Source organism: Schistocerca serialis, chromosome 9 (genome assembly GCF_023864345.2).
Source record: "Schistocerca serialis cubense isolate TAMUIC-IGC-003099 chromosome 9, iqSchSeri2.2, whole genome shotgun sequence".
NCBI lineage: Eukaryota > Metazoa > Arthropoda > Insecta > Orthoptera > Acrididae > Schistocerca > Schistocerca serialis.
Genome location: NC_064646.1, coordinates 506,249,142 through 506,273,846, shown reverse-complemented (window position 1 = coordinate 506,273,846; position 24,705 = coordinate 506,249,142). Strand labels below are relative to the sequence as shown.

Here is a 24,705-nt window from a genome sequence, read left to right as displayed (position 1 = left end):
CAGTTAGATTACAACATGGTCAGACAGAGACTCCGAAATCAGATACTGGATTGCAAGGCGTACGCAGGAACAGATATAGACTCAGATCACAATGTACTAGTGGTGCAGAGTAGGCTGATGTTTACGAGATTAGTCAGGAAGAATCAATGCGCAAAGAAGTGGGATACAAAAGTTCTAAGGAATGACGAGACACGCTTGAAGTTCTCTAAGACTGTAGATACAGCAATATGGAATAGCTCAGTAAGCAGTACCGTTGAATAAGAATGGACATCTCTAAAAGGGCAATCACAGAAATTGGAAAGAAAAACATAGGTACAAAGAAGGTAACTGCGAAGAAACAATGGGTAAGAAATACTTCAGTTGATCGATGAATGAAGTAGAAAATGTTCAGGGAAATTCAGGAATACTGAAATACAAGTCGCTGAAGAATGAAATAAATAGGACGTGCAGGAAAGCTAAGACGAAATGGCCACATGAAAAATGTGAAGTATACGTAAATCACTGTTGAGTACAATGTAAAATGCAAAATCTGGTCTGTGTACTGTTTGAAAATAGTCTTCAGCAAGCGTTACGAAATTAAGATAACAGCAGCTGAAAGTTGCAAGCTGTAATTTGAGTTCAACAACTAGTTTCACTCCTGAATCTGTAGTAGCTTCGTTTCTGCCACAGTGTACTTTCTTACTGGAACTTCCTGCCAGGTTAAAACTGTGTGCCGGACCGAGACTCGTACTCGTGACCTTTGCCTTTCGCGGGCAAGTGCTCTACTTCTTTTTCTTTTTTTTTTTTTTTTTTTGTCGTTGCGGTCGTCACATGACATCCGTTCAAGTTCGTTTGTTGATCCTTCCACTCAGTTTTTTTTTTATTACAGAGGCCAATCAGTTATGTGCCGACAATGTGTGCCCCGACCGGGACTCGAACCGGGATCTCCTGCTTACATGGCAGACGCTCTATCCATCTTTCTTTTTTCTTTTTTTAAATCTCATTTTGTTCGGTTTCTTCTTTGCATTTGCTCGGGGCGGACGTCGCGAGACACCCGTTTAAGTTCGTCGTTGTTCAATTAACTCAGCTTTTTTTTTTTTATTACAGAGGGCATCTAACCCTCTGACCGAACACGCTGAGCTACATTGCCGGCAATTATCGATACTTAATCAGGATCATTGTCATGCATACATACCATACATTGTCCCTTAATCTCAGTTGACAGGGTGTGTGATATTGTAGTTTTTGCATGAAAGTTATTTTTTCTTTTTCTTAGTTCAGAAGTAACGATACTTTGCAATTTGGTGAGAATTTTATTTTTTCCGTGATTTATCCTGATGAATTCCGCAGCAGCACTTCAGTTAAAGATTGTTGATATAGGACGCAATTTAACAAGCCACAAGCACTTTCACGAAAACTTTATTTTATTGCTATGACCGATTTTGGACTACCGTATTCATCTTCAGATGGCTACACTAGTTTAATTACAATAACACGTTAGCCAGCAGCATTCTGTCCGCTCCTGCAGCTTGTTCTCTGCACACGAGGGAAAACTGCGGGACCCAGCGACACGATGCCGACAAACAAATCGCTGTAGTAAAACAAGCGTAGCCGTCTGAAGGTGCGCGTGGTACTCCGCAACCGGTCGTGCCATTAAAGTAAAGTTTCCTTCAGAGTGTTTGTCACCTGTTGCTCCTTAATTGGTTTCAATGGTTTATTTCTTATAAATTATTATTAGTGGGTCTTTTCCCTTTGCGTTGCTATTTGAGGTGGTTGTTCCTTCACATCAGACTGGGTTTCTTCATGTGTTCTCTCACAAGGAAAATTGTAATCTCAGTGTGACGACATACAAGGGAATGGTCCATCTCAGCATGTCGCACCACTCTGGAATTTTCTTACCACACACAGTAAAGTCAATTAAAACACACTCGCGCAATATTAGATACTGATAGTCACGAGATGGCTGTAATGCATGGAGCTGTTACAGGATTATGTAATGAAAGGAGGCGTTACCGAACCCTGTAATGAAGGCAGGTGTGCAGGTATGCAAACAGGTGTTAGTAAACCCTGTAATGCATGCAGACATAACTGTATCCTGTAATACAGGATGGCAATACTGAATCCTGCAATGCAAGCAGGTGTTACCTAATTGTGTAATGCATGTAGGTGTTATCATATCCTGTAACTCAGACAGGCATTACCAAATCCTGCAATGCATGCATCTGTTACTGTATCCTGTAATGGAGGCAGGACTTACTGAATCCTTTAATGCAGGCAGGTCTTACTTTATCTTGTAATTGAGACATGTGTTACCAAATACTGTAATGGAGACAGGCATTACCAAATCCTGCAATGGACACAGGCATAACTGTATCCTGTCATGCACAAAGGCATTACTGAATCCTGTAGTGCAGGCAGGTGTTACCAAATACTGTAATGCACACTGATGTTACTGTATCCTGTAATGCAGGCAGGCATTACAAAATCCTCCAACGTATGCAGCCATTACCATATCATCTAATGGAGGCAGGCATCAAACACTGTAATGCACAGATGCATTATCCCATCCTGTAATGCAAACAAGCATTACCGAACACTATAATGCAGACAGGTGTTACCATAACCTGTAAAGCAGATATGTGTTAACGAATAATGTAGTGCAGACAGGCGTTACCAAATACTGTAATACAGACATGGGTTACCCCATCCTGCAATGCAGGCAACCATTATAGAATACTATAATGTATACAGGCGTTACCAAATCCTGTAAGGCACACAGCTGTTACCATACACTGTAACGCAATCAGGTGTTACTGAATCCTGTAGATGTACTGCTGCCTGCTCTGGAGACGTACTGGAGCCGCAAGGTAAAACCATCCACGAGAAACCAAACTCATATCTTAAGAATGTGTCAAGTTTTAGGCATCTAGTATATCTATATTCCACAAGTTACATAGGATGCGTGGTGGTGGCTAGTTTTTCTGCCACTGTTACTTTTCCCCCTACCCCTGTGTTCCAACACCGTAGCGAACAGTCCAATGGAAGAACGGTCATTGGTAATGGTATATGTGACCTCAAATCTCTCTAATTGTGCCTTCATGGCCTTTTTGCGATATACAATAAGGAAAAAACGGTTACTTTAAAGGCAGTTCCGAGTCAGACTCCCGTTAGCGTGCGTTACACTGAACACAAACCACCACGACTTCAGCGGTGTCAAGCGAGGGCTCATTGGAGAGCTGACGAAAGCAGGTTCTGCCTCGGTTCTGGGGTTGGCCATGTGTCGGTTAGAAGGAGGCGAATTGAGGACGTGCAACCAACCTGTCTGCATCTTTCAACACGCACTGACCCATACCTGGAGTTATGGTCTCCCATGCCTATCCCACGCATCCTGACTGCAAATTTGTACGTGAGTCTGGTGATTCGATCTGTTGTGCTGCTAGTCATGAATAGCAATCCAGAGGGTGTTTTAGAACATACCGCTGTTGTAACTTAACATGCTCTACAGATTTTCGATGTTACCTTGCCCTGCTCGTTCACCAGATTTGTCTCCAATCGAGCACATATGGGAAATCATCGGACGACAACTCCATCGTCATCCACACTGTGGTTTACCGTTAAAATTCCGACCCAGTGCAGCGGGCATCGGACTCCATCCCACAAACGGCCATCCGGCACCTGTTCAGCACTATGCAAGCATATTTGCGTGCTCCTAATCAATATTCTAGCCGTTAGACCCGGTTTTAATCTAACAGTATTTCACATTTAAAACGGCATATCTCATGCTTACATTAATCTGTTATCTTGCTGTATTAATCACTTAAATATGTTACCTAATCAAATGTATTTCAGCTTTCGCATATCTACATTAATTACTTTTTGGTAATACGTTGTTTCCATCAGTGTGTACATAAACTGTGTGATCAAAAGTATCCGGACACGCCCAAAAACATACTTTTTCACGTTAGGTGCATGGTACTGTCACCTACTGCCAGGTAGTCCATATCAGCGACCTCAGTTGTCATTAGACATCGTGAGGGACCAGAATGGGGCACTCCGCGGAACTCACGGACTTTGAACGTGATCAGGTGATTGGGTGTCACTTGAGTCATACGTCTGTACGCGGGACTTCCACACTCCTAAAAATCTCTAGGTCCACTGTTTCCGATGTGATAGTGAAGTGGATACGTGAAGGGACACGTACAACACAAAAGCATACAGGACGACCTCGTCTGTTGACTGACAGAGACCACCGACAACTGAAGAGGGTCGTAATGTGTAACAGGCAGACATTTATCCAGACCATCACACAGGAATTCCAAACTGCATCAGGGTCCACTGCAAGTACTATGACATTTAGGCGGGAGGTGAGAAAACCTGGATTTCATGGTAGAGCAGCTACTCATAAGCCACACATCACGCCGATATATGCAAACGACTCCTTGCTTGGTGTAAGAAGCATAAACATTGGACGATTGAAAAGTGGAAAAACGTTGTGCGGAGTGACGAATCACAGTACAGAATGTGGCGATCCGATGGCGGGGTGTGGGTATGACGAATGCCCGGTGAACGTCATATACCAGCGTGAGCAGTACCAACAGTAAAATTCGGAGGCGGTGGTGTTATGGTGTGGTCGTGTTTTTCATGGAGCGTGGCGCTATCACAGCACAGGCCTACGCTGATGTTTTAAGCACCTTCTTGCTTCCCACTGTTGAAGAGCAATTCGGGGATGGCGATTGCATCTTTCAACACGATCGAGCACCTGTTCATAAAGCTCGGCCTGTTGCGGAGTGGTTACACGACTAACATGCCTGTAACGGACTGGCCTGCACAGAATCCTGACCTGAATCCCATAGAACAACACCTTTGGGATGTTTTGGAACGCCGACTTCGTGCCAGGCCTCACCGACCGACATCGATACCTCTCCTTAGTGCACTCTCTGTGAAGAATGGTCTGCCATTCGCCAAGAAACCTTCCAGCACCTGACTGAACGTATGCCTGCGAGAGTGGAAGCTGTAATCAAGGCTAATGGTGGGCTAACACCACATTGAATTACAGCATTACCGATGGAGGGCGCCACGAACTTGTTAAGTCATTTTCAGCCAGATGTCCGGAAACTTTTTATCACATAGTGTAGGAGGAAGCATGTACTGATAGAACTCAGAATTTTAACAGTAAACAACAGCGTGAATCACGGTACCTCTATTGCCGCATTTTCTAAATGAACCTGTATCGAAACACGCTGATACTCTTTGGATATTTTCTGTTCCTCAACCAGTCCAATTGGGAGAGCCCCAGGATAGCGAGAAATATTCACGTATAGGTGGACGAATATTTTGTAAGCTACTAGTTTGTGGGTGGACTACACTTCGTGAGGATACTTCCAATAAATCACTGAGTCGCATACCGAATATTTAAATAAGACAGAGGCATTTCTGCGGAAATCGTCGAAGCACTGTACGCAACGGACTCTGAACCAACTGACTGTCAGGAAATTAAAGCAGTTAACCAGCTAAAGAATCAATAAAAGAAATTCACAAGCACGAATATTAACTGTCATCAGTACTAAGGTTAGAACTTAAATTACTTTGATAGCGATATTCTTTGTTCTGTTAAGGCCACTCAAGACGTTCTATTTTAATGGCTGATATCAGGAGCTACTCCATCTTAAGACTAGATATCTCGTTACGAGTGTATCGATGTGTTAGCCTCGTAACGATATATCTGATCTGGAAACGAAGTAACACTCGAAACTGGCCCTGAAAACAGAAAATTTTGTAGTGACTTGAAGAAGCAATGCGTATAAGAATTTTAGAAAATTACGGTTTTGTTCTTCATAAAACCAGGGAAGTAAATTTGCAATGATAAAATTACGTTGGTGGAGAAAGAAAAAGCAATGATATCTTCGTTGAATAATAGCTGTATGAAATGCATATGATACGGAAGTTCATGGTGTGCTGTAAATTAGGCTAAGGGTATTAATTTGATAATAAGTTAGTTGTACAGTATTTCACATATGTCACATGACATTATCAGTTATTTATGTCGGTAGTTTTATATCTGTTGTGCGTTCTACAGAGACTTACAGTTCGAAGTGGACGAAAACCAGAAAAACAGAGGGTGCAAGGTATTTCGGCGTGACTAATGAAGAATGTTGCTAAACTTTCATCATTTGTTGCAGATGGACTTCTGAAATGAAGGTCATGCGTGAGGATTCCTAGTGAATCATGCTACTGTTTTCAAACAATTACATCTGCCTAATAATTAAACAATTACATCTGACGAATAATTAATTTAAGTCCCATGAGAGTGCAGTATTGAGAAGAATTTCGCTCGATAGATGGTGACGTGTCACCAGATAAGTAGAATCTGATTTCAGGAACTAAATGCTGTTGGCCAGTGTAACGGGAGAGTCTAGTTTTGGTTGGACGAAATTCGCTCGCCAAGAAATCGCGTCAGTGTGGGGTCGCCTAATGTAACTGCGCATGTGCGTTTGTTGTGCAGCTTTAGGATAATTCTTGGATTCCTAGTTTTACTGCTTATTTCCAGTCCCCACACCGCTGACACGAAGTGAAATACTAAACTTTAGCTTTCCATTCCCATTCGCTCTGTGCTCTGACCTAAACCAGGCTTACGTGCAGATGCACGCTTGTACACTTCTCCGTTTCGCAGTCGTGTGATGTCTTGAGGATAGTCCCAGCACGAGAAAAGCCAATGGAGCCGCTCACTTTACGTGAAACGAGGGCGTGCAACGTATTGATTGTATAAAATGAGAATAGTGAACTAATTACCTTTATTTTCGAACTCAGGTGGTACCAGAAATTCAAACTACGGCCGTCGCAGACGTCAAAGAACTGCGTCGATGGACATCTCCTGAGAAATTAGAACAAACAGTAAATTTAGGGTTTTCTTTACGCATAAATAAAGACTCAAGTAAGTTGATATTACATTAATATAAAATTAAATGCTTTTGTTGAGTATTTACTAATAAAAACAGTCTTGATCACGATTTATTTATCAAGGTGACCGGTTTCGACCACTACTGTGGTCATCTTCAGACCTACAAGTTGTATACAAAACTCTAATTAGAGGGCTACATACATTAAAGAAAATACATAAAGTTATAAAGCTATGAAACGTTGAGTTACCATTGAGTAGGAACCTCTTTCTGTTGGAGAATCACTACTGGAGAAACCAGTGCACGTCTTACTATATGTATTGGAGGCTCCGCCCACTTCTGACTGCATGATGTCATTACTAACCAATGAGTTATAAGTCGAATTACAATTTAAAATTTCTTAGTTAAAAGAACATTGTCAAGAATTAGAAATGAATACACACTAAATTTAGCTTATTAAACAGCTAATGTCAATTAAGAAGCGTTAAAAATATTGAAATATGCAGGAAAATGAACTTCGGTTTGGCAGTACATGGGTTGCCCTCTCAAGGCCTGTCAGTGAACCATTTGGAACCACTGGTTGCCATGGTGAAGTTGGACGCCGTTGCAAAGATGAGGCAGCAGGCTTTTTTCGCTGAAGTTGTTGTAAAGTCGATAGTCGAAGTAGTGGTTGCCATGGTGTGGCAGCAGGCTTCTTTCCACCGAAGTTGTTGCGAAGTGGAATGGCGAAGACTGTCGCGTCAGACGATGGATTATTGAGCAGCAACATGTCTTTATTGAAACGATTTTTAAAGAGTAAGCTACAATAATCTGTAGCAGTGTTCCACAACCCCACGACGACTACCGAAGTCCACTTCACCCCTCCGCCGCCCCACACCGAACCCAGGGTTATTGTGCGGTTCGGTCCCCGGTGGACCCCCCCAGGGAACGTCTCTCACCAGACGAGTGTAACCCCTATGTTTGCGTGGTAGAGTAATGGTGGTGTACGCGTACGTGGAAAACTGGTTTGCGCAGCAATCGCCGACATGGTGTAACTGAGGCGGAATAAGGGGAACCAGCCTGCATTCGCCGAGGCAGATGGAAAACCGCCTAAAAACCATCCACAGACTGGCCGGTTCACCGGACCTCGACACAAATTCGCCGGGCGGATTCGAGCTGGGGACCAGGCGCTCCTTCCCGCCCGGAAAGCCGTGCGTTAGACCGCACGGCCAACCGGGCAGGCAAGCATTTAGTTACTTATTCTATTCTATCGATTTAACTAACGAAATTATTTAATTTATGATTTCAAATAGACCAACGAATATAGTCAGTCTGAAGACTGTATTTACCACAGGGCTTTATATAAAGACAACTGTTATAGAAAAATTTCAGATAGTGAAAAAGAAAAAAATTGGGCTCAAAAAATTAAAAATATTCGAATTAATTTGTCTGAAATGGCCAAATACCACGTTTTTTCAATATGCGTTCAGCTACATTAAATCGTCTCTATCTGCAAATTACACTGCAGAACTGAAATTATGAATGTTTGAAGATAATCATATGCTACTGAATCCAGAAGATCCAAAGGGACACTTTTTAATATCCTGTACCCTACGTGGTATGCAGCCATTTTGGAACACAACTGAAGAGACGTGAAAAATGTATGAATGTGTTATAAACAATCTTAAATTTCTTTTGCTGGCACTGTGTGTAGGAGATTAAAAATTGTTTATCTCATATGTATAAAAATGACATTCTCATGTAATTTTAAAAGGTGAATGGGAACAGTTTTTAATATTGTAAAGTAATAAAAGCAATCAATTTCATTTTCTTGTCTGAAATGTGTATAAATTTACTTAAGAAATTCTACAGAGAGGAAAGACAAAATAATATGGGTAATTTATATAGAGAGATTGATTTACTTTAAATTGCGGATTGTGATGAGGTAATTAATAAGTTTTCAAAGGACGAAGCAAGAAAAGGTTTCTCTTTATATATACAGGCTGTTCCTTTTAATTGAAGACATTTAAATATCTCGAAAACTACTCAGCGGATCAAAAATTGGTTTCGGAGGGGGACATCTAACTACGTCACACTCGACCTGTCACACTAACCCTGTACGCGGGTGGCGGGGGCTAACTTTTAAATCTTCAATTGGAATCCCCGGCTTTTTATTGTAGATTATGATTCTACGGGAAAATCTACATTCGTTTTGTCTGAAGCATTTGCTTAGTTTCGCCACAGATGGCGCTGTAATCGGAGAAATAGAAATGGATTCACATTCGGTGCAGGAGTTGTTTTCCTGGCTCAGTGAGAGGAGGCATGACGTGGGCAACGGTTACGCAGAGACGTTCACTCGTCGCATCATGGATGGCCGCTCTCTTTCGCACGTTCCGGCCTCTCTCCGAATAGCGTGACAGGCGTCGTGAATACGTTGTTGAAGTATTTGCACATCAGGAACTGGTTCAGCATACACAACGCTTTTCAGGTGCCCACAGAATAAAAATCCGGGGGGTTCTGGTCTGGTGATGTAGGAGGCCATGCTACAGGGCCTTCGCATCCAACTCAACGTCCAGGGAAAACGTTGTTGAGGCACTGGCGAACTGTAACGCGTTGTGGAATAATAACTGTCCAAGTATGGGTCGCCAAGAACCCCTGCCCACATACTGATGCTGAACCGATGCTGATGAGACGCCTCAGCCATTCTCCCGAGAATTGTCTGCAGTCCACAGATGGCGATTATGCAGAATGATGATCCAAGTTCTTGTAAAGGTTGCCTCATCGCTAAGGATGACTGATGGCAGAAATCTCATAACTGTGACGCTCTGGTGCAGCAGCCATAGACAAAATCTTTCCTGTAGAGAGTAATTTGGTGCCGATAATCCTTGCACTCGTTGTAGGTTGAGACGCAGGATAACCGTATTTCAGTTGACACCATGCTGGCGGGCCACTTGCCTGGAGTTTGTACTATAGTTCGTCCCAGTATCCAGTAGTACCCGGCCCTCCAAATCTGGTGTACGCACAGGCCGCCTCCTCCCTGAACTTTCGACTGTCTGAAAGGACCCATGTCACACAAACACGCAAAATGGACTTTAAATGTAGTGTGATGTGGTTGATGTCTGTGGAGGTACTTGTTTTGGTATAGCTGTGTTGTCTCTCGACCGTTTCCATTTGATTGGCCGTACACAGACACCATCTCGGCTTGTTCCCGGTATGAATGCCGGGCCATTCTGCTGCTTGCAGTACGCTAAGTCGATCACATAGCCTTCAACACACGAAGATCACACTGCGCGTTGCCGGAGGAATTTTCGTTCGTTAGCGCCATCTACTGTGACAACGATGCATTTATGGGCACATGTTCACGGGACCTTTTGTCCTCCAGTTCTAGTTAGAAATCTGTCCGTGCAGTTTGTCCCTTTTATTACTGTTCACCTGCATATAGATATACTGTATAAAGGATAAATGTAGTTAATAAAAATCTCGAAAATTTCTTGACCGATTTGCTTCGTATTTTTACGTAATACTCTAGTAAAAATTTGGGTGGATAGATACACAGATATGTGTATAATAGGAAAAAACCGCTAGCAAAAATCTCTGAAATTTCTTGACAGACTTATCTCATATCTTTACATGATACTTTAATAAACATTCAGGACATGTGCTATATATGTTTTTAAACAACAATGTCCAAGTTTTCTGTTAAAACCGACTATGAGTGCTATTGTGTGCTGTAAAGATGAGAGGTTTCGTTTTCTTTCTCGCAGTCAGTTTTAGCGCCAACCATTAGGTTAATTATATCTCCCATTTCCTTGTATAAAATATTTGCAACCAAGTGCTATTTTGTTTTCTTCATCGTACCCCGTTTTCACAGGAAACTGGAAACCTCCAGAATGAGATTTTCACTCCGCAGCGGAGTGTGCGCTGATGTGAAACTTCCTGGCAGATTAAAACTGTGTGCCCGACCGAGACTCGAACTCGGGACCTTTGCCTTTCGCGGGCAAGTGGTCTACCATCTGAGCTACCGAAGCACGACTCACGCCGCAGGAGAGCTTCTGTAAAGTTTGGACGGTAGGAGACGAGATACTGGCAGAACTGCAGCTGTGAGGACCGGGCGTGAGTCGTGCTTGGGTCGCTCAGTTGGTAGAGCACTTGCCCGCGAAAGGCAAAGGTCCCGAGTTCGAGTCTCGGTCGGACACACAGTTTTAATCTGCCAGGAAGTTTCAACTGGAAACCTACACTTACGGCTGTTAAAACTATGCGAGATATTGCCGTTGAAGCTGCTATTCTGACGTTTCCAGCAGAAGGAGAGGTACCTCTCACATCCTACATAGCAGTGACTCCATCCATGATCTACCCATTCATTTTGGGCTACTTCAGCTCACATTCAAGGATTCGTTGACTGTAACGAGGCTCAATCAAGATTAGTGAGAGGGGCAGGACAGAAGGTGGATAAAGGGGGAGGGAGTAAATTAACAGAGAGAGTGAAAGAAAGAGGTGAGAGGACAGAGAGAGAGATGGGTGGTAGGAGAGAGATGGGTGGTAGAAGGATATGAACAGAGAGTGGGGCGAGGCGTAGGAGGTGGGGGGAAAAGGTGATTAGAACGCATATCCAATTCCCATACGTAGACTGCACAACAGAATTAAAGGATCACTTTTTCGAAATATCGTAACAGTCTAACATTCCAACGAATAAACTTGACAGTTGACTCAAATGTGCATACTACTTTGCCCTGTAATGGTGCAAAAGCGGTGGGCCTCGGAAATAAATCTCGTGTTCGGCGACCTTCAGACATGCGGAGAGAAGGCCAGAGGGTAGAAGTTCGTGTGACGTGGTAAGTGGGATCGTGATGTCACATTGGTACCAGATTTCACAACAATTCTGCCCAACACCACCGTTGACGTGTCACACGAGAGGAAGGTTGTCACAGACCCACTCACCCACATTCCACCTCTTCTTTTCACTCTTCTGCTATGAGGGTTAGAACCGCGACGCTCACGCGGTTTTCTTATTAGAGTGGTGGAAATAACAGGTTTCCTCTGTAAAGGAACACTTTTAAAATCCTTAATGTATGTAGGTGGGTGCCACCGACTGTTTTGCCGCAGTGGGAGGTCTTAGAGAGACCCTTCGCCATTTTATTCTTCTATGTGTCAGTGTCGCACCTTTCCTTGGTGATATGACAGGCAGCATAAAATAGGAGCACTGGAAAAGTATAAAGACCAATTGCTGCTTCAGACCGCTTTCAGATTTCGTCAGAAGATTTTGAAACGTCGCTACTGGGCCCAGCCTGTACACAAGAGCGAAAGTTGCGGTCGCGCTGCACTCCAAAGGGACACAGTCACGTTCGATGGGGATGCTGCCCCACAGTGTCTGTACAGAAGGGTTGAAACGACCGAGGGCGTCAGCAGTGTCAAAGGTTGCCAAGAAAATTTATGTTTTGCTCATCGCACTGTAAACTGTCGTTTTCGACCACGAAATGGAGGTGAATCAAAGTCCCAAGGAAACGTCTGGGATGGATGACGCATTTTATGTCAACCCCCCCCCCCCCCTCAAGGTCTTTACGTTTATATTATGAGCGGCTGTGTGTCTGAAATATTTTCGTCAGTCACTAATAAGAAAACCGGTGGGCTTCGCAATTCTGACCTCCATCGCAGACGAGTGAAAAGTATGGGTGAAATATGGGTAAGAGGGACTGTGACAACCTTCCCATCGTGTTGTGCGTCCACGGTTGCGTTGGGCACAGTTGTTGTGGAATTTGGTGGTAATCTTACATCATTAGCCTACCTAACACGTCACATGAATTTCTAAGCTCTCACCTTGTTACGCGCCCGAGGGTCATATCGCAGCAGTGATTCTGCGTGGCGCGGGGCACATAAGTCCTCTATATGTCTCCGTAGGTATCTGGCAGCAGATGGCTACGCAGAGGTCAAAAAATTCCAGTAAATTACAGGCCCGCTGTTTGTGGGTACAGAGCCGGCCCCCAAAACAGTTCCAGAAGTTCTCCCTCGGCCTCAGATCATGCGAATTTGGTCACCAAGACGTCAACGTGAGTTAAATGTTGTGCTCCTCAAACCACTGTAGCAAGATTCTGTCCTCGTGACACAGACAGTTATCTTGCTGGAAAGCAGCTTCTCTGTCGGGGAGGACGTCAAGCACGAAGTGATGCAGGAGGTAGTATGCGATGATGTTGACATAATCCAAAGCTGTTCTGCACCAGTGCTCTAGGGGTGGGGTCCTCGATTAGTAATCAAAACCTCCTCGGCCCCGGATTCGAATCCTTCACTGCTTAAATTTTGAACAAAAATGATCAGCAATACGGCTGGAGACTTACTGCATATGTAGTCATTCTCATTCTGCCAACGGCCTTGTCAAAGAGGACGGAGCAGCGGACAGAGGTTCAGGGCTCTAACTGGCCCTTAGGGTCAGAAACTGCTCCTAAAAGCAGAAGAATCCGCAGTGATCAATGGCCTGAAGATATCGAAGGCAATGGAAATCGCTGCATTTAAGACGTACTGTGTATATACAGGACAAGTGGCGTATAGCTGAAAAAATGTCATGGTGATCTTGTAAGTGGCGTGAATAAAAGGACGCTATGTGCAAGAAGCATGAAGCGCCCTTTGAATGTATCCTGATAGCTAAAAGAGCCACGCGCACTTGAATAAGAAAATGCTACTTGACACTGAAATCAATATAAAAGATAGGGTCGCCACCAACTACTTAATTTATTAATAAGAAAAACTCACAAAAGAACATTCATTGTAAAGTCATTGATAAAGAATGGGATGTAGTTATTAATATGATCCAGGCATTCTCCCCGTGAATCAAATATTGAGTAAAGTAAATAGGTCGTGAACACCATGCATAAGTGCAGCCTGCAGCAAGATTCGTGAAAACACGATCTATTCCAGAGCATTTGTTTCAGATAAAAAAAAGGGACACTAATCACTACACCTGTGCACATGGAAACGCTATAGGTGGGCCAACAAGGAAAACTACAAGGTAAATGACGAAGGTAACGGCGACGTAACATCGGTACACAAGATAAGATTGAAGGCAAAATTATTTATTCCTTAAAACATTGATGTAGTGCATCTATAGACTGCTGTTGCATGCTAACTATGTACAATTGCTTGTGAAATACTATACGTTTCATAACAGACTCGCGTGCCCACTCGGTCCGCAGAGACAATTTCTATGGACCGTGGCCAAATTTTAATCACATGAGACAAAGAAAATTCACAAATACACAAAAATTACCAAGATCCGGAAAAGATTAGAAGCATACACACACAGTTGTAGGCACATAAACACTCACACTGAACCGAGGGCACTTCAACATATGCAACTCCCTTGTGCTGCGTTCCTCTCACGGATCAAAGTCAAGACTGCATTGGGAATCAAACTGAAAGTCTACAAAAGCCTTGCATTCCCTGCTGCAACCCAGCAAGTAGATCTTTATAAGACGAAATTCGAGACCAAAAGCTAAAAGCTCCCCTCTCTATGTGACAACGCGCCACGCGGTCAGTCCAACTCACCCTTCTTCAACTGGAGCACAGCTGTGGACGCTTCCCGTACCGGCGGCAGACTGCCTCCCGCTTCTCCAGCCTCTTCCACGCTCCGCGTGGACCGGAAAACCCCAGGATGCTATTTCCGCCACCAACCTAACGCAGGTGGATTTCTCCCAAGTAGCGGAAACCTCTTTGCCGACTTGACCACTACGAGAGTTGGCAATGAAAGGTGGCTACAGGACCCTTTCATCACCCCAAACGTCCCGGAGAAGACTGTGCCGCGAATTTTCTCGCCATGCTAGGAGATTCGCCAACAGTCTTCGAAACACACATACTCTAACGAGTAACAATTGCAACAGTAAACAGCAGCACAAAGGAGTTGATTAATCTCTTATATCCAAGTGAGCTTTATCTGACCTTAGTCAATAATTGTGACCTCATGCGGTCCGCAAAGCAAAGAGAACAAATTAAATTAAGCGTGATATACTACGCTAACATCATGTCATCTGACCTACTACGACCACAGCCATGAGATATTATTTTAAAATTGCGTTAACCAACTGTCAAAAGTTAACATAGAGGTACATAATATATATAAATATATAAACAAATACAATGATGCATAATCATTATCACGAACCAAAGCAGTATCATCTGGTGCTGACATATATAAAAACATGCAAGTGAAAGTGCAAAATACAATATTTACAACAAATACAGCGATACAAAATCATTAATGAACCCAATGGTATGACAGCTGGTAAATAATCACCTATGGAAAATATGACATGAGTACAAAAACACATTCAGAAATCAACTCGTTGACACGCTGTCATTTTTCAGTTTCGCCACATGGTTGTTTCACTGGGTATTCTCTTTAGGTGCTGGGGTGGGCGTCTCTTCTAAAGGCGACTTGGAGGATAAGCTACTAGGGGACCACAACACTGAACTGGGGAGTTCGCAGCGGCGTTGATTGTAACGTCCGTTGTAACCCAGGTTGTTCATCCTAGACAGCACCCCGCGACGTTGCCTCGTGCCCGTTTCCACCCTCTGCGTCCATACTGTGGGATGGTTCGGCGTTGCAGATTTGCAGGACATCGCCACTTGTGGGCCCTGCCTCATCATCGAGAAGGCGGCTTGGCGGTCGTCGTCCGTGTGTTGTGGAGGAATGTGTTTTACCGACACACGCCCCCGTCTCCTGTCGTGTCAATGGGGAGACACGGGCTCTTCTGCGTCGCATCGAGGTCGACGTAAACTCGTGCGGGTGTCGGGCTTGAGACCCGCGTATCACCTCTTTGCACCGTCTCAGCTGATGCGTCAGTGATGGGACCCGCGTCCCTCCGGGCAGTGGGCGTTACCTCACCGCAGCAGCCGTCTGGACTAGCGGCGCTCAGGGATCGGCGGCCACGCCTGGTGTGCGTCATACTTTCCCTTCCGCTTGTCAGATGACTAGCGCATGGGGTGGAACGCCGGCCATCAGCTGGCGCTGCCGTGGTGACACGCCTGCGGGCTCCGGTGTGAGCCTGCGCCTGGGGGAAGACCAGCGTCCCCTACCCTCTGACGGGGAAACAGCAGTGACCGCTCGCCGCATCACTGCTTCGCCGTTGATACCAGGGTTCGGCAACGCCTGCCGGTGGACCAAGCCCTGTGCTTTCTGATGCGGAGGCTCCCTAGGCGGCCTTGCACCCACTTAAGAACTGCGCTCACAGGGATCGTTACAAAATATCATGTGTACAGATTACCACAAAATCTTCGGAGTTTCTCACTCCTGATCAATACATGGAATAGTGCCCAAAATTAACTTGACAAAAAGGGCCTTCTTAACATTACTACTAAAAAAACAATGAAGAAAATTAAATAACCAATATTCAAACAAACAAAAAATCCTTTTTATAAAATATAGTTCCAGCACTACATCTGCTGTCAATCATTCATGGTAGATCTTGTACAAGGTTTGGTCAGGATTTGGATAGGATTTGGCGCCGCTGCTAACTACAGACACAAAACTATACCTGCTCCTAACTACGCTCTCACACACAATCTACACAGCTCGTACTAGTCACCATCACCATATAGCGCGACTACAATTCCCACATATAAACAAAATATTCGTTTCAACACCAATACTCATATCGTTGTTCATTGACTGCTCCTCCAAGGTTTGCAGAACATGTTTGCTGATCTGTGAAAAATTTCCGAGACTTCTTTTCTATGGACATTGCATAATAAAAGTTATGATTAAAGAGACACAGAAGGTTCATTCAAGTCACATCTGGAATGGTAACTGTTTCAACATCTATTCATCAGACTAATGCAAAAGGTCAGTGGGCATAAAAATGAAAATAAAAATCATCCTATCCTATTAGCAACACATAAACACTTCGTCCTATAAGTACATAAAAAAATACTGTCAAAAGAAATTCATTGTCCAGGGCCATGAGTACCCAACTTACTGCTATCATAAGATACTCATAATGATTACACACTTACTCACCACATGTCTCCAGGGGTCCTCACCTACCGTCATGTTATTTTAGCTTGGAGGTAGTCGCATTGATTCTCTATTAAATATCAAGCTGCTTGAGGTTATAAGCTGTTTCCATATACATCTTCTGGGGTTTCACACCCTGGTGTCCTCAACCGTACCTAGTAGTATGTGACGGCAAGTTACACTTTCCAAATATCTTATAAGATGGCAACTCTGAAAATCAAACACTATTAATCTCCCTTCGTACACAAATCCTTCACCTACAAGTCACCAAGTCGCTTCATCAACATCGCAGTACATTTGAAAAATCTCACTGAATCATGCTCACCTAAGGGGAATAAGAACACTACAACTGTAATTTATCATCAAGAATTACCTTACGACCATTGACTCGCCACGCCAACACACCCGATACCTTTTTAGTCATCAAAGAACGAAAGCCATCTTACTGTAATAGGAACGCTTCATATGAGCCTCATAATCATTCACATTCAGATGTTTTGAAGCTGCACAACACTACTCCTTTCTGCTGACAAGAAGAAATAACTACACACATATTGGGGGACCCTTTACAATTCATAGAAAATATAAACTTTAATTTCAATCACACCAGAGTGAATCAAAACATTGGAAAATATACACTGTAATTTTACGAAACAGAGGCGACTGGGTTTACCGCGGGCACACCAATACTGTGGCCCTCCCTCAACAAATCTTCCCTAATATCGTCTTCCTTTATTCAAATGCACATCAATATCATCAATAGCACCGGTCCTCATTTAGTTTGACGCCAACCGAGCCAGCCAACAGTCATTGATCCCTTTGATTAGAGGCATTTGTCGGATTGTGCCGCGGGTTTGCGGGACGAATTTCAACAGTACTGTTTACGGCACCCCTGTTGTTGCTTGTTCGATAATTATTCTGGGGTCGGTCACGACTACCGTTCCTAGGTCCGCTGTAATTGCGCCTAAATCTCTGCTCATTACCATATCTTCTAAACTCCCAGGGGTGTCTTTGATTTCCTCTAGGCGAATGATGACCATTGGCATAGTTCGTTCTGCCCGCGTTCCGTGAGGAGTCGCGACGCTGCCAACGCTCGCGCATTCTGTAACTCTCAGGCGACTCATTACGTCTGGAGTGCCACCTGTCTCTACGACTGCGGCTTCGCTTGCGCGGCCGCTGCTCGTAGGCGCTCTGACCGTAATTCTGCGTGGTACCATTCGCATCGCACTCAAGCTCTAAAAGGAAATTGCGAAACCCCTCTACGTCATCCTTACATCGCCCTGCAAGGATAACGTGCCGCAACTGCATTGGAAACTTTCCCAGGCAAATACGAATAATTTCCGCAGGCCCATAAGGATCGTCAAGATGTTCATTCGCCTGCAGTATGTGCTCGAACATCTGCACAGGGCTGGAGAATTTTGACCTGTTTAACTCTGGTAGCATAATGAGTCCGTGTTTTACACGACTTTGCGCTGCCACTGACCAATAGATCGACAGGAAGTGTTGTCGAAACTCCCCAACAGTGTAGCAATTGCGTGCAATTGACCTCATCCGCGCCGCTGGCTCACCTTCGAGGTAGCCGCACATATACTCTATTTTGTGCGCACTGGGCCACGTAGGAGGGAGGGAGAGCTCGAACTGCTGTAACCAGGCCCGCGGGTGAATCCCCGTAGCCGAGTTACGGAAGACTTCAGACTTCCTCACGGTCAGAAAATGTTTAAAGTCAAATTCGTGAGTTTCCCTTGGCGAACGTTCCTGAGGGGATCCGCGCCGTTCCCACCTGGTACGAGGTCCGTGATCATGACGATGATCAAATTCGCCATCGTTCCCGGAATCATCGTCGGAATAATGGCCCTTTCGTTCATTTCTTTCAACTTCATGGGCCTTTAACCCTTTTAGGTGAAGTTCTAAACGGGCCATGCGCTCACATATTCCCTCGGTAACCCCTCTTTGTTGTATTTTTATTTCACACTGTCCACGCGGACATTTCCTTATCGACCGTATTTCGTCAGCATCCGCTGATGACGAGGTAATCGTTTCCCTATTATTGTCAGACTTACGCGCCACTGCGTCTGAGATCCTGGCTATTTCTTCTCGCATCTCTCGGTGGGCCGTGTCTTGTTTTGTTTGCATAAACCCTTGCTCTCGCTCGAGAGCTGTTATCGCCTGGCTGAGGGTTTCTACCTGCGCGCTAAGGTGGACCGGGCACTTAGCCGCAGTGTCCTCTATTCGGGACACAAGAGCCGCGTGGTCACTCTGGCATTGTTCTGCTAACGCGCGGAGATCCCTGGCGGAATTTCGTCCTACTCGGGACTCAAGAGCCGCTTGTTCACTCTGGCATTGTTCTGCTAGTATACGTATATTCCCAGCGAACCTTTCTTCTTGCTCCATCACCAGCTTGCTAATGACTTGGTGCCCCTCTTCTAAGGCGGAGATGCGTTGGTCAATGATCGCCAGTTTCTCCCCAACACCCTGTACTATTTCACTACTCAATCTTTTATTTGCTTCCTCGATATCCCTTTTATTACTGTCTAGTAATTGCCGTAGCATAGTCTGTAATGACTTTGCATCTATCGACTGATTCGAAAACACTACAGCGGGATCAGGATGGACAACACTTGTGCTTGCGTTTTCTGCGTTTCGTTGCTGGTCGGACTCGACGTTCTGATCTCGTCCTTGTTCACAGTTGTTGTCCGACTGGTTTTTCCGATCGCGGCTCCCTGAACAGCTACGTGTCTCCATCATAAGGATAGTTACTCCATGCTCCAAAATACAAGAATAGTACCAAAGTCTCCTAATGGACTCACAGTTCCCACAAAGCACCCAAGATTTACTATATGACACCGATACACGCCACAGGACAAGAGTCAACCCACACTTGTAACACAATTGAATACTAAATCACAATATCTATACAGTAATACATATACAAGATAAAACATGTAAGAAAATGCACACCTATATCATAAATTCACGTAAATTCTGTATCACAGAAAGACAATATACCAATTAGCACATCCAACCGAAAATAACTAATCCTCACTGCGCATCAGAAGATCTCTGGTTTACTGAAATCCGTGAGGAGGGTAAGCCATGTGTAAGTAGCGTGAATAAAAGGACGCTATGTGCAAGAAGCATGAAGCGCCCTTTGAATGTATTCTGATAGCTAAAAGAGCCACGCGCACTTGAATAAGAAAATGCTACTTGACACTGAAATCAATATAAAAGATAGGGTCGCCACCAACTCTAGCCACACGACAAAGATAAAGTAGCACTGAGTCGGAAAATTACTTAATTTATTAATAAGAAAAACTCACAAAAGAACATTCATTGTAAAGTCATTGATAAAGAATGGGATGTAGTTATTAATATGATCCAGGCATTCTTCCCGTGAATCAAATATTGAGTAAAGTAAATAGGTCGTGAACACCATGCATAAGTGCAGCCTGCAGCAAGATTCGTGAAAACACGATCTATTCCAGAGCATTTGTTTCAGATAAAAAAAAGGGACAATAATCACTACACCTGTGCACATGGAAACGCTATAGGTGGGCCAACAAGGAAAACTACAAGGTAAATGGCGAAGGTAACGGCGATGTAACATCGGTACACAAGATAAGATTGAAGGCAAAATTATTTATTCCTTAAAACATTGATGTAGTGCATCTATAGACTGCTGTTGCATGCTAACTATGTACAATTGCTTGTGAAATACTATACGTTTCATAACAGACTCGCGTGCCCACTCGGTCCGCGGAGACAATTTCTATGGACCGTGGCCAAATTTTAATCACATGAGACAAAGAAAATTCACAAATACACAAAAATTACCAAGATCCGGAAAAGATTAGAAGCATACACACACAGTTGTAGGCACATAAACACTCACACTGAACCGAGGGCACTTCAACATATGCAACTCCCTTGTGCTGCGTTCCTCTCACGGATCAAAGTCAAGACTGCATTGGGAATCAAACTGAAAGTCTACAAAAGCCTTGCATTCCCTGCTGCAACCCAGCAAGTAGATCTTTATAAGACGAAATTCGAGACCAAAAGCTAAAAGCTCCCCTCTCTATGTGACAACGCGCCACGCGGTCAGTCCAACTCACCCTTCTTCAACTGGAGCACAGCTGTGGACGCTTCCCGTACCGGCGGCAGACTGCCTCCCGCTTCTCCAGCCTCTTCCACGCTCCGCGTGGACCGGAAAACCCCAGGATGCTATTTCCGCCACCAACCTAACGCAGGTGGATTTCTCCCAAGTAGCGGAAACCTCTTTGCCGACTTGACCACTACGAGAGTTGGCAATGAAAGGTGGCTACAGGACCCTTTCAATCTGTCCGCTGGCAAAAGTTTCCGGACTCTACTCTCATTCGGACCGCTAGGATGGGACTGCCAAGGAGGAGGTGACTATGAGAAAATGAGTGAATAATCAGCGAAAGGATAACATTCCACGAGTCGGGGCGTCGAATGCGACAGGGAAGCTAGAAAATCTGAAAAGAAAAATGCTAAGCTTCAATCTAGATATATTACGTGTCAGTGAAGTGAAATGGGAGAAGATAAGGATTTCTGGTCAGATGAGTATAGGGTAATATCAACAGCAGTAGATAATGGTATAACGGGAGTAGCACTCGTTATAAATAGGAAGGTGGGCCGGAGAGTGAGTTACTGTGAAAAGTTTAGTGAGAGGGCTGCTCTATTCAGAATCGATTGCAAACCAACACCGACAACGATATTTCAGGTGCACATGCCGACGTCGCAGCCCGAAGATGAAAAGACAAAGAACTTTTATGGGGTTGATGGACGGCTAGTTCCGTAACGGGGGATGAAAACGTAATAATTGGGGATTGGAATGCTGTTTTAGGGGTGGGAGTAGCAGAAAGGGTTACGGGAGAATATGGGCTTGTGAGGGGAGGAGAAAGACTAATTGAGTTTTGCTATTAATTTCAGCTAGTAATAGCGAATACTCTGTTCAAGAATCAGAAGAGGAGGAGGAGGTATACTTGGAAAAGGCCGGGAGATACACAAAGATTTTAGTTAGATTACATCATGGTCTGCCAGAAACTCCGAAATCAGGTACTGGATTGTAAGGCGTACCCAGGAGCGGGTACAGACTAAGACCAAAATTTTGTAGTTATGAAGAATTGGTTCAAGTTTAAGAAGCTAGTCAGAAAGAATCAGAGCGCAAAGAAGTGGGATACAGAAGTACTAAGGAAAGAGGAGATACGCTTGAATTTCTGTGAGGCTATAAATACTACTATAAGGAATAGCTCAGTAGACAGTTCAGTTAAAGAGGAGTTGACATCTATGAAAAGGGTAAGCACAGAAGTTGGAAAGAAGACACAGGTACAAAGCAGTTCGCTGAGGAGCATTGTGGCTGACGGATGAAATACACTCCTGGAAATTGAAATAAGAACACCGTGAATTCATTGTCCCAGGAAGGGGAAACTTTATTGACACATTCCTGGGGTCAGATACATCACATGATCACACTGACAGAACCACAGGCACATAGACACAGGCAACAGTGCATGCACAATGTCGGCACTAGTACAGTGTATATCCACCTTTCGCAGCAATGCAGGCTGCTATTCTCCCATGGAGACGATCGTAGAGATGCTGGATGTAGTCCTGTGGAACGGCTTGCCATGCCATTTCCACCTGGCGCCTCAGTTGGACCAGCGTTCGTGCTGGACGTGCAGACCGCGTGAGACGACGCTTCATCCAGTCCCAAACATGCTCAATGGGGGACAGATCCGGATATCTTGCTGGCCAGGGTAGTTGACGTACACCCTCTAGAGCACGTTGAGTGGCACGGGATACATGCGGACGTGCATTGTCCTGTTGGAACAGCAAGTTCCCTTGCCGGTCTAGGAATGGTAGAACGATGGGTTCGATGACGGTTTGGATGTACCGTGCACTATTCAGTGTCCCCTCGACGATCACCAGTGGTGTACGGCCAGTGTAGGAGATCGCTCCCCACACCATGATGCCGGGTGTTGGCCCTGTGTGCCTCGGTCGTATGCAGTCCTGATTGTGGCGCTCACCTGCACGGCGCCAAAAACGCATACGACCATCATTGGCACCAAGACAGAAGCGACTCTCATCGCTGAAGACGACACGTCTCCATTCGTCCCTCCATTCACGCCTGTCGCGACACCACTGGAGGCGGGCTGCACGATGTTGGGGCGTGAGCGGAAGACGGCCTAACGGTGTGCGGGACCGTAGCCCAGCTTCATGGAGACGGTTGCGAATGGTCCTCGCCGATACCCCAGGAGCAACAGTGTCCCTAATTTGCTGGGAAGTGGCGGTGCGGTCCCCTACGGCACTGCGTAGGATCCTACGGTCTTGGCGTGCATCCGTGCGTCGCTGTGGTCCGGTCCCAGGTCGACGGGCACGTGCACTTTCCGCCGACCACTGGCGACAACATCGATGTACTGTGGAGACCTCACGCCCCACGTGTTGAGCAATTCGGTGGTACGTCCACCCGGCCTCCCGCATGCCCACTATACGCCCTCGCTTAAAGTCCGTCAACTGCACATACGGTTCACGTCCACGCTGTCGCGGCATGCTACCAGTGTTAAAGACTGCGATGGAGCTCCGTATGCCACGGCAAACTGGCTGACACTGACGGCGGCGGTGCACAAATGCTGCGCAGCTAGCGCCATTCGACGGCCAACACCGCGGTTCCTGGTGTGTCCGCTGTGCCGTGCGTGTGATCATTGCTTGTACAGCCCTCTCGCAGTCTCCGGAGCAAGTATGGTGGGTCTGACACACCGGTGTCAATGTGTTCTTTTTTCCATTTCCAGGAGTGTATTTCAGTTGATCGACCAAAGAAAGAAGTACACAAATGTTCAGAAAAATTCAGGCATACAGAAATACAAGTCACTTAAGAATGAACTAAACAGGAACTACAGGGAAGCTAAGGTGAAATGGCTGCAGAAAAATGTGAAAAAATCGAATAAGAAATGATGCTCGGAAGGACTAATTCAGCGAACAGAAAAAGTCAAAAAAACCTTCGGTGAAATTAAAAGCAAGGTTGGTAACTTTCAGAGTGCGATGAGAATTTCACTGTTAAATGCAGAAGAAAGAGTACAGTGAAGGCCTTTGTGAGGTTGATGAGTTGTCCGATGATGTGGTACAAGAAGAAACAGAAGTGGATACAGAAAAAGTAGGGGATCCAGTATTAGAATCAGAATTTAAAAGACATTTGGATGACTTAAGATCAAATAATGCTAAAGAATTTCTAAAATCATGGGGAAGTGGCAATAAAGCGAGTATTCATGTTGATGTGCAGAATGTATGAGACTGGCGATATACCATTTGACTTTCGGAAAAACATCATTCATACAGTTTCGAAGACTACAAGGGCAGGCAACTGCGAGAATCATCGCACTGTCAGCTTAACAGCGCACGCAACCAAGTTTCTCACAAGTATAATACACAGAAGAACGGAAAACAAAATTCAGGATCTGTTAGACGACGACCAGTTTGGCTTTGGGAAAAGTAGAGGCACCAAAGAGGCAGGTCTGATGTGGATGATATTGGAAGCAAGGCTAAGGAAAATTCAAGACACATTCGTAGGATCTATCGATCTGGGCAAAGCGTTCGACAGTGACAAATGGTGCACGATGTGCGAAATTTTGAGGAAGAAGGGGTAAGTTATAAGGAAGTCCTTTAATACACAATACGCACAAGAGCCAAGAGGGAACAATTAGACTAGGAGTGTATGAAGGAAGTGGTCAGATAAAAAAGGGTGTAAGACTGGGATGTGGCGTTCCGCTCCGATTGTTCAATCTACACACCGAAGAAGAAACGACGGAAATAAAAGAGAGGTTCAAGACCGTAATTAAAATT

At 44.7% G+C, this 24,705-nt stretch overlaps 1 protein-coding gene across 1 annotated transcript in view; it reads right to left on the bottom strand.

Annotated features, from left to right (window-relative positions):
- The window catches only part of LOC126418604 (PI-PLC X domain-containing protein 1-like), a 425,466-nt gene that overhangs the window by 257,378 nt on the left and 143,383 nt on the right, over positions 1–24,705 (bottom strand). Inside the window, exon 2 of the mRNA XM_050085437.1 lies at positions 6,769–6,850. The gene's annotated coding sequence lies outside the window, so the exon portion shown is untranslated. The remainder of the gene's footprint in view (positions 1–6,768; positions 6,851–24,705) is intronic.